We start from the raw sequence: 10,546 nt of genomic DNA on the forward strand, positions 1-10,546 counted from the left end.
TACCTTGTCCAACCCTGTCCTGCTCTGTCCTGCCCTGTCCTGTCCTGCCCGGTCTTAGCCACAATAGGGTGTATGATGTGACAACATGGCACACATCCACGTTGAAGAATATGAAGGCCTGTCCATAAATAAGATAAAAATACATATTTATTTATATTCTGCATAAAAGTGCAGTGTGTGAAATTAATTGTCTGACCTATTTCCAGTCTATGATTTCCTGATGAATCGGATGTGCATAAATGTCTAGACAAGAGCATATAAAAAAGCAAATTAGACTAAATTGGCTTCAAACAAAATTCATAGCAGAATGATGGTTGAACTATCGCTGTATCAAAAATATCCTGTCAGTCGTGCATTGACCCAGGCCCACAGATGTTTCAGTGACAAAGGCAAAGCACAACGCAAACTCCATCAGACGTGTGCACGGTGTGAGATTTGTGAGCAACCATATGAATGAATTCATAGTTTGTTGGTTTTGGTAGGTTTATACAGATGATAATTAGCTGTAGCTATAATCTGTAATACATTGTCAATGTCCCTGTCAAATAAACAAAACTATTAATATCTAACTGACAGAAAGTGAATTGTCTCTGTCCCTGAACACAACCTGTCTGGAGTTATTTTTTTACGTTAGGCTCCCGAGTGGCGCAGTGATCTAAGGCACTGCATCTCCTGGTTCAAATCCAGGCTGCGTCACATCCGGTCGTGATTGGGAGTCCCATAGGGCGGTGCACAATTGACCCAGGTTTGGGTAGGGGGGAACAGGTTAAAGAGGAAACAGGGTAGAGGGGAAACTGGATAGAGAGGAAACGAAGTTATGGAAGAAACAGTGTAGAGAGGAAAACTCCTATTGGCAAGTGGCAAGACTGTACAACAGATCGGGGACCAGGCTAGGTTGCGTAGTCTAATAGCATATGTATGACAAAAGGTTCCCTGTCTCTTGTCTACTCGCATCGTCCCCAGGACCAACTGCTAGAGAGAGAGAGAGAACAAGCTGGTGGATGAGAATATTCCCTTCATGAATATCCATAACTTGGACATATATTGGGCTCCCGAGTAGCGCAGCGGTCTAAGGCACTGCATCTCAGTGCAAGAGAGGCGTCACTACAGTCCCTGGTTCAAATCCAGGCCGTGATTGGGAGTTCCATAGGGCGGCACACAATTGACCCGGGGAAGGCCGTCATTGTAAATAAAAATTTGTTCTTTAACTGACTTTCCTGGTTAAATAAAAAAATTGCAAACACTACAATGACACAAGGAGGTTGGATGGTTTAGTGTTTCAGAGCTTGTTACTTTGCCCTGCTTTACAAACAGAAGCTGATGTCATTTTATTGTACCACACCTTGTCTTCAGCAATGCTCCTTTAAAGGGTGACGACTCTAGTGACAATATTTAGGGAGAAACAATGGATACAGCACCTGTGCCAGGAACTGTGTTCAGTGCAGAGCTCCAAATTGTCTTCCTAGCTGTCTTCCCTCCTACAGCACTCTGTTTAGCTTCATAGCAACAGGTCTAAGGGGTTGTTACCAGGACAACCACTTCTTACATCAACTAGAGGCAGTGAGAGTGTGGGTGTCCTGGCAGCGGGAGGAACAGGAGAAGTACATCTCTATTACCAGTCACCCCGTCAGAACTTATACAGTGTATATTCAGACCCTTCAGGTCTGCTAACACGGATCGGGGGGTGAAAGGGGCCAACGGGAAGATGAGGGAGCGAATCGGCACCAGCTGGTCACCCCGTCAGAGAACTCCCTCCCTGGTTGTCCAAACAGCCAGATGAGGATATGACTCAGCAGTTGTTAGATCTCAGGTAAGGACCATCGTAGCGACGCCCATCAGAGTGAGGCCAATCGTAGTGAGGCCCATCGTAGTGAGTCCCATCCTAGCGAGGCCCATCAGATTGAGGCCCATCAGAGTGAGAACCATCCTAGTGAAACACATCCTAGCGAGGTCCATCCTAGCGAGAGCCATCCTAGCGAGGCCCATCCTAGCGAGGCCCATCCTAGCGAGGCCCATCCTAGCGAGGCCCATCCTAGCGAGACCCATCCTAGCGAGGCTCATCCTAGCGAGAGCCATCCTAGCGAGGCCCATCCTAGCGAGGCCCATCCTAGCGAGGCCCATCCTAGCGAGGCCCATCCTAGCGAGGTCCATCCTAGCGAGAGCCATCCTAGCAAGGCCCATTCTAGCGAGGCTCATCCAAGCGAGGCCCATCAGAGTGAGGCCCATGCTAGCGAGACCCATCAGAGTGAGAACCATCCTAGCGAGAGCCATCCTAGCGAGACCCATCCTAGCGAGGCCCATCCTAGCGAGAGCCATCCTAGCGAGGCCTATCCTAGCGAGCACCCATCCTAGCGAGGCCCATCCTAGTGAGGCCCATCCTAGCGAGGCCCATCCTAGCGAGGCCCATCCTAGCGAGGCCCATCCTAGCGAGGCCCATCCTAGCGAAACCCATCCTTGCGAGGTCCATCCTAGCGAGGCCCATCCTAGCGAGGCCCATCCTAGCGAGGCCCATCCTAGCGAGGCCCATCCTAGCGAGGCCCATCCTAGCGAGGCCCATCCTAGCGAGGCCTATTGTCAGTCAGGGAAGTGCTTATCGGCAACACACATTGTGATACAAACACATGATTCACTCAGGGGTTTACATTAATCCCAGCACCCTTTAACAAAAGGTTCACTAGCAAGACACACGCTGACTGGGCAGACTCTTAGTAGGCACGTACTGACTTGTTTTTCCATTTCCTTCTTAAGAGTGAACTTTTAAATGTTGAACAGCTGCTTTACATCAGTGCTTCTACAATGGTTGTGGACTAGAGGAGAGCGTTACTCTGCATAAGAGCAGAAATTATGTTTAGAGCTGTCTCAAAAACATCCCTCAGTCATCTGTCTGGTACTGTACTGTGGCGCTAATTTGTTTGTCGGGAGTGGTTCAATGAGCCCACGAGGGGTTCCCTCCTCCTCTAGTGAAATAGAAGAGAGAAAGCGAAGTGCTGCTGGCCGGTAAGTGGCCTATCAGTGACCATAGAACCAGGTTCCTGGGGTCTGTTAGTGGCCTATCAGTGACCTCAGAACCAGGTTCCTGGGGTCTGTTAGTGGCCTATCAGTGACCTCAGAACCAGGTTCCTGGGGTCTGTTAGTGGCCTATCAGTGACCATAGAACCAGGTTCCTGGGGTCTGTTAGTGGCCTATCAGTGACCTCAGAACCAGGTTCCTGGGGTCTGTTAGTGGCCTATCGGTGACCTCAGAACCAGGTTCCTGGGGTCTGTTAGTGGCCTATCAGTGACCTCAGAACCAGGTTCCTGGGGTCTGTTAGTGGCCTATCAGTGACCATAGAACCAGGTTCCTGGGGTCTGTTAGTGGCCTATCAGTGACCATAGAACCAGGTTCCTGGGGTCTGTTAGTGGCCTATCAGTGACATAGAACCAGGTTCAGTGGATCAGTGACCATAGAACCAGGTTCCTGGGGTCTGTTAGTGGCCTATCGGTGACCATAGAACCAGGTCCCTGGGGTCTGTTAGTGGCCTATCAGTGACCATAGAACCAGGTTCCTGGGGTCTGTTAGTGGCCTATCGGTGACCATAGAACCAGGTTCCAGGGGGCTGTTAGTGGCCTATCAGTGACCATAGAACCAGGTTCCTGGGGTCTGTTAGTGGCCTATCAGTGACCATAGAACCAGGTTCCTGGGGTCTGTTAGTGGCCTATCAGTGACCATAGAACCAGGTTCCTGGGGTCTGTTAGTGGCCTATCAGTGACCATAGAACCAGGTTCCCGGGGTCTGTTGGGGAGGGAGCAACATGACAGAATAATCAGACAGAAATGAAGAGACAGATTTAGGGGCTCCCAAGTGGAGCAGCAGTCTAAAGACACTGCATCTCAGTGCTAGAGGCGTCACTACAGACCCTGGTTTGATTCCACCCTCATTATACTCTGATGAAGACAGCTCGCCTGTCAAAATGTTGGATTTTAAATTTTTGCATCTGAGCTCCTTGAGTGTGCGGCTCTCCTTTATTTTCAAGTTGTCTAATCCGCTAGCCAGCACCTCGCCTAAATAGGTGTCGTTTCTTTTTCTTCTAGATTGATTTCAGGCTGTATCACAACTGGCCATGATTGGGATTGGCCCAACGTTGTCCGGGTTAGGCTTTTGGCTGGGTTAGGCCGTCATTGTAAATAAGAATGTGTTCTTTTTTGTTCTGACTTGCATAGGTTAAATAAAGGATAAAAAAATAATAATTGGGGAATCATCATGTCAGCTGTTCTATTCAATACAATTTTATCTGCAAGGTTGTGAAGAATGTGAATGTTTCAGCTCATTGAACAACCCCCCCCCCTGAGGGGTCTTGTGTTATTGACCCCCTGCTGAGAGGTACCTGGGGAACCCCCCCTCCTCTACACTGTGGGGTCTAATTAGCCTCCGTCAAAACGATTCAACTTCCTCATCTGCAAAACCTAGTTTCACAACAACAACAACAGCAGTGTTGTTCTGTACTGTTAGGCTACTGTAAACACGAAAAGGGCAAATATTAGTGAGGTCAAATCAAATATTTATTGGTCGTATACACGTGTTTAACAGATGTTATTGGTCATATACACGTGTTTAACAGATGTCATTGGTCACGTACACGTGTTTAACAGATGTCATTGGTCGTATACACGTGTTTAACAGATGTTATTGGTCGTATACACGTGTTTAACAGATGTCATTGGTCGTATACACGTGTTTAACAGATGTCATTGGTCACGTACACGTGTTTAACAGATGTCATTGGTCGTATACACGTGTTTAACAGATGTCATTGGTCGTATACACGTGTTTAACAGATGTCATTGGTCGTATACACGTGTTTAACAGATATACACGTGTTTAACAGATGTCATTGGTCGTATACACGTGTTTAACAGATGTCATTGTCATTGGTGTTTAACAGATGTTATTGGTCGTATACACGTGTTTAACAGATGTCATTGTTTAACAGATGTCATTGGTCGTATACACGTGTTTAACAGATGTCATTGGTCGTATACACGTGTTTAACAGATGTCATTGGTCGTCATACACGTGTTTAACAGATGTCATTGGTCGTTTAACAGATGTCACACGTGTTTAACAGATGTCATTGGTCGTATACACGTGTTTAACAGATGTCATTGTGTTTAACAGATGTCATTACACGTGTTTAACAGATGTCATTGGTCGTATACGTGTTTAACAGATGTCATTGGTCAGATGTCATTAACAGATGTCATTGGTATACACGTGTTTAACAGATGTCATTGGTCGTATACACGTGTTTAACAGATGTCATTGGTCGTATACACGTGTTTAACAGATGTCATTGGTCGTATACACGTGTTTAACAGATGTCATTGGTCGTATACACGTGTTTAACAGATGTCATTGGTTTAACAGATGATACACGTGTTTAACAGATGTCATTGGTCGTATACACGTGTTTAACAGATGTCATTGGTCATACGTGTTTAACAGATGTCATTGGTGTTTACGCGTGTTTAACAGATGTCATTGGTACACGTGTTTAACAGATGTCATTGGTCGTATACACGTGTTTAACAGATGTCATTGGTCGTATACGCGTGTTTAACAGATGTCATTGGTCACGTGTTTAACAGATGTCATTGGTATACACGTGTTTAACAGATGTCATTGGTCGTATACACGTGTTTAACAGATGTCATTGGTCGTATACACGTGTTTAACAGATGTCATTGGTGTATACACGTGTTTAACAGATGTCATTGGTCACGTACACGTGTTTAACAGATGTCATTGGTCGTATACACGTGTTTAACAGATGTCATTGGTCATGTACACGTGTTTAACAGATGTCATTGGTCACGTACACGTGTTTAACAGATGTCATTGGTCGTATACACGTGTTTAACTAACTACTTATAGGGCGGGCAGGGTAGCCTAGTGGTTGGAGCGTTTGACTAGTAACTGAAAGGTTGCAAGTTCAAATCCCCGAGTTGACAAGGTACAAATCTGTCGTTCTGCCCCTGAACAGGCAGTTAACCCACTGTTCCTAGGCCGTCATTGAAAATAAGAAGTTGCTCTTAACTGACTTGCCTGGTAAAATAAAGGTAAAATTAAAAAAAATGTAAAAACCACCCATCATCATAACTGTATGTCTGCACGTGTATATGATGTTACTACTGTGTTACTGTGCTGTGTGTGTGTTACTGTGCTGTGTGTGTGTTACTGTGCTGTGTGTGTTACTGTGCTGTGTGTGTTACTGTGCTGTGTGTGTTACTGTGCTGTGTGTGTTACTGTGCTGTGTGTGTTACTGTGCTGTGTGTGTTACTGTGCTGTGTGTGTTACTGTGCTGTGTGTGTTGCTGTGTGTGTTACTGTGCTGTGTGTGTTACTGTGCTGTGTGTGTTACTGTGCTGTGTGTGTTACTGTGCTGTGTGTGTTACTGTGCTGTGTGTGTTACTGTGCTGTGCGTGTTACTGTGCTGTGCGTGTTACTGTGCTGTGCGTGTTACTGTGGTGTGCGTGTTACTGTGCTGTGCGTGTTACTGTGCTGTGCGTGTTACTGTGCTGTGCGTGTTACTGTGCTGTGCGTGTTACTGTGCTGTGCGTGTTACTGTGCTGTGCGTGTTACTGTGCTGTGCGTGTTACTGTGCTGTGTGTGTGTGTGTGTGTGTGTACACCTCCGTGCGTAGCATTTTTATTTTTCAATATATGTACCAAGGGTCTAGGCACTTTACAGCAAGACAAGCATGGCAAGGAAAGATCAGCCCACAGATAACATCCTTTGAGCCGCCGTGAAGTTCTTAGGGACCATCAGCATACCATTTCAATTATAGATTAGAAGCTCTATCCATGAAGTTCTTAGGGACCATCAGCATACAATTTCAGATGAATTAGAAGCTCTATCCTTGAAGTTCTTAGGGACCATCAGCATTCCGTTTCAGATGAATTAGAAGCTCTATCCATGAAGTTCTTAGGGACCATCAGCATACCGTTTCAGATGGATTAGAAGCTCTATCCTTGAAGTTCTTAGGGACCATCAGCATTCCGTTTCAGATGGATTAGAAGCTCTATCCATGAAGTTCTTAGGGACCATCAGCATACCGTTTCAGATGGATTAGAAGCTCTATCCATGAAGTTCTTAGGGACCATCAGCATACCGTTTCAGATGGATTAGAAGCTCTATCCTTGAAGTTCTTAGGGACCATCAGCATTCCGTTTCAGATGAATTAGAAGCTCTATCCTTGAAGTTCTTAGGGACCATCAGCATTCCGTTTCAGATGAATTAGAAGCTCTATCCTTGAAGTTCTTAGGGACCATCAGCATTCCGTTTCAGATGGATTAGAAGCTCTATCCATGAAGTTCTTAGGGACCATCGTCATACCGTATCAGATGGATTAGAAGCTCTATCCATGAAGTTCTTAGGGACCATCAGCATACCATATCAGATTGATTAGAAGCTCTATCCATGAAGTTCTTAGGGACCATCGACATACCATTTCAGATAGATTAGAATCATTATCACTTACCTGGTTTCATTTCAGCTTTAGAAGCTATATTCAATTACAATCAGCTCCTCTGGTCAAACGTAGTGCACTATATAGGGAATAAGGTGCCATTTGGGACACTGGTAAAAAGTAGTGCACTATATAGGGAATAAGGTGCCATTTGGCAAACACTATGTCTACTGGCTACGGAAATACAGATCAAGGCAAATCCTTTGAACCAGCATGGCAACATCCTCATCACAGGGACAATTTGTCCAGGTAATTGTAACAGTAGTTTTTTATTGTTTTCATTATTGCATTATAAACATCTCACAACATCTTGATTGAGGTTTATTTCTGTGGGAGATTGTATTAATAATTCATCAGTTTGGGTCCTCTGTGGTTCAGCAGCTCAGTCCCTGCCTGCAGCTAGGCCTCTTTTTCTCTCTCCCCCTCTCTCTTTCTCTCTCTCCCCCTCTCTTTTCTCTCTCTCCCCCTCCCTATCTATCTCTCCCCCTCCCTCTTTCTAGCTCTCTCTCCCCCTCTCTTTTCTCTCTCTCCCCCTCCTTCTTTCTATCTCTCTCTCCCCTCCCTCTCTCTCTCTCTCTCCCCCTCCCTCTTTCTCTCTCTCTCTCTCCCCCCTCTTTCTAGCTCTCTCTCTCCCCCTCTCTTTTCTCTCTCTCTCCCCCCTCTTTCTAGCTCTCTCCCCTCCCTCTTTCTATCTCTCTCTCCCCTCCCTCCCTCTTTTCTCTCTCTCTCCCCCTCCCCTTTCTTTCTCTCTCTCTCCCTCCCTCTTTCTATCTCTCTCCCCTCCCTCTTTCTCTCTCTCTCCCCCTCTCTTTTCTCTCTCCCCTTCTCTTTTCTCTCTCACCCTCCCTCTTTCTATCTCTCTCCCCCTCCCTCTTTCTATCTCTCTCCGCCTCCCTATCTCTCTCTCCCCCCTCTTTTCTCTCTCTCCCCCTCTTTTCTCTCTCTCCCCCTCCCTCTTTCTAGCTCTCTCTCCCCCCCTCTTTTCTCTCTCTCCCCCTCCCTCTTTCTAGCTCTCTCTCCCCCTCTCTTTTCTCTCTCTCCCTCTTTCTAGCCCTCTCTCCCCCTCTCTTTTCTCTCTCTCTCTATTTCTTTCTCCCCCCTCTCTTTCTCCCCCCCCTCTCTCCACCCTCTCTCTCCTTCTCCCTCTCTCCCCTCTCTCTCTCTCCCCCCTCTCTCTCTCTCTTTCTTCTCTCCCCCCCTCTCTCTCTCAACCCTCCCTCCTTCTCCCCTCTCTCACTCTCTCCCCCTCTCTCTCCTTCTCCCCTCTCTCACCCTCTATCTCCTATGCTAACAGAATAGAACTCGAACAGGAATCATCAAACTCATCTCCACATCTGTCATCGTCAGCCCACTATTGACAAGACAATCAATCTCTTTCCAACTAGGTGACAGGCAAGCCTGTGTGGCATTTCCTCCTCAGCAGCTGCTGGAGGCTGTAGGCTAATATTACAGCTATACAATTGTCACAACATACACTGTAGGTGTATTACTTGAACATTTTAGCATTGGATGCAAACAAAGCAATCTATATGACCTCACTGCATATTATGACATCTTTGTCCAAAAGGTTCTCGCACTTAACATGAATGAGGGTTGCATGAATGAACAGTAGGGTTGGCTGCCTCCAAAATCTGATAGGCTACTGTACTTACATGGCTGGAGGATGTTGCTTTCAGCTATAAGCAACTGTCAAAAGTATTACCATCGGTAGGCTAATGGTGAAACATGGGCACTGACTGTAAATGTTGAACTCATCCTTCAGTTCTCAACAACAAGGGTTAACATGGTCTAATTGGTGGACCAGTGTACTAGATGTTTCTGTTGTCTGTATACTTATGTTTACATTATCTCTCTCTCTCTCTCTCACACACACACACACACACACACACACACACACACACACACACACACACACACACACACACACGTTGTGAGTGCATATAGCATGCATATATTGGCTAATCAATTTAGCATCACATCAAATATGTAATGTCCATAACCTGAATGTGGCTCATTTCAACAGACTGGTAACCTACACCGTCAACAAAAACATGTTGGTCTACGCTTACAACATATAACATGCATGTACAACTTAAAAAACACAATAGACATGTCAATATTTTGTTCAAACCAATCGCTCATCGAATAGAGCATCTCAAAATACTATCTAATGCATGCACAACAACTGCCCATTCCGGGAAAAACATCAGCGTTACAAACACACACACCTCTCCTTCCTCAACCGCGCTCAATAGCTTTGAGGAGGACACAAATTCTCCCTCACCTACGGCGAGATTATGGTGTCAAAATAGGCAACAACCATGAGCACTCTTGTCTTCTTCCAACAACACCGTGCTGAAACTAACAGCTTAACACGCCTTAAAACCATCGCGTGCCCAACCCTTTCTCCATCTTCGACTTCAGTTCGCACTACTAGTAGCCCTAGCTGGTTTCAGTACCAGTCAAGTGGAAAGTCAAAACGTGTTCCAGCTATGGTAAATTGTTGTTGCTCAGAATGAATTGATCGGTAGTTTTACAAACCTTAGAGCGACTGGAGAAAGTCAGGCAGCGGCTCTCTCGGTCCCCAACCAACCAGTCTGTCTGTATCCTCCACCGTTTAGTATCGCACGCCCTCAGTCTACCCCCTCACTCGTCTATTTTCCTCTCCCTACCGCCCCCTTCACTATTCATACTACCACTTCAAGCTTCGCCAAAGAAAGATACTGAAAATATCACAACATACACGGTTCGCATTTTTGTATCACCTAGACTAGTTCAAGTCAACTTTATATAGTCCGGATTTAGTAGATTTCATGGACACCAAATGGTTATTTCTGGTAAGGTATATTACTTATTGTAAAATACTTTTCATGGATAAAGATTGTCTACAATGTGCTGTTATATTGTTTTTTAGAACCCATTATGCTTTTTGGCAGACTTCAGTAAAGAACTTAAAGGCCTACAGAACAGGAGACTTCAGTAGAGAACTTAAAGGCCTACAGAACAGACAGACTTCAGTAGAGAACTTAAAGGCCTACAGAAC

At 45.7% G+C, this 10,546-nt stretch overlaps 1 protein-coding gene across 1 annotated transcript in view; it reads right to left on the reverse strand.

Moving 5' to 3' along the window:
- LOC135545477 (complexin-2) overlaps positions 1-10,134 on the reverse strand; it is a 50,315-nt gene extending 40,181 nt beyond the window's left edge. The window contains exon 1 of the mRNA XM_064973110.1: positions 10,045-10,134. The gene's annotated coding sequence lies outside the window, so the exon portion shown is untranslated. The remainder of the gene's footprint in view (positions 1-10,044) is intronic.
- Positions 10,135-10,546: the final 412 nt, after the last annotated feature.

This window comes from Oncorhynchus masou, chromosome 9, assembly GCF_036934945.1.
Source record: "Oncorhynchus masou masou isolate Uvic2021 chromosome 9, UVic_Omas_1.1, whole genome shotgun sequence".
In the NCBI taxonomy this organism is placed as follows: Eukaryota; Metazoa; Chordata; class Actinopteri; order Salmoniformes; family Salmonidae; genus Oncorhynchus; species Oncorhynchus masou.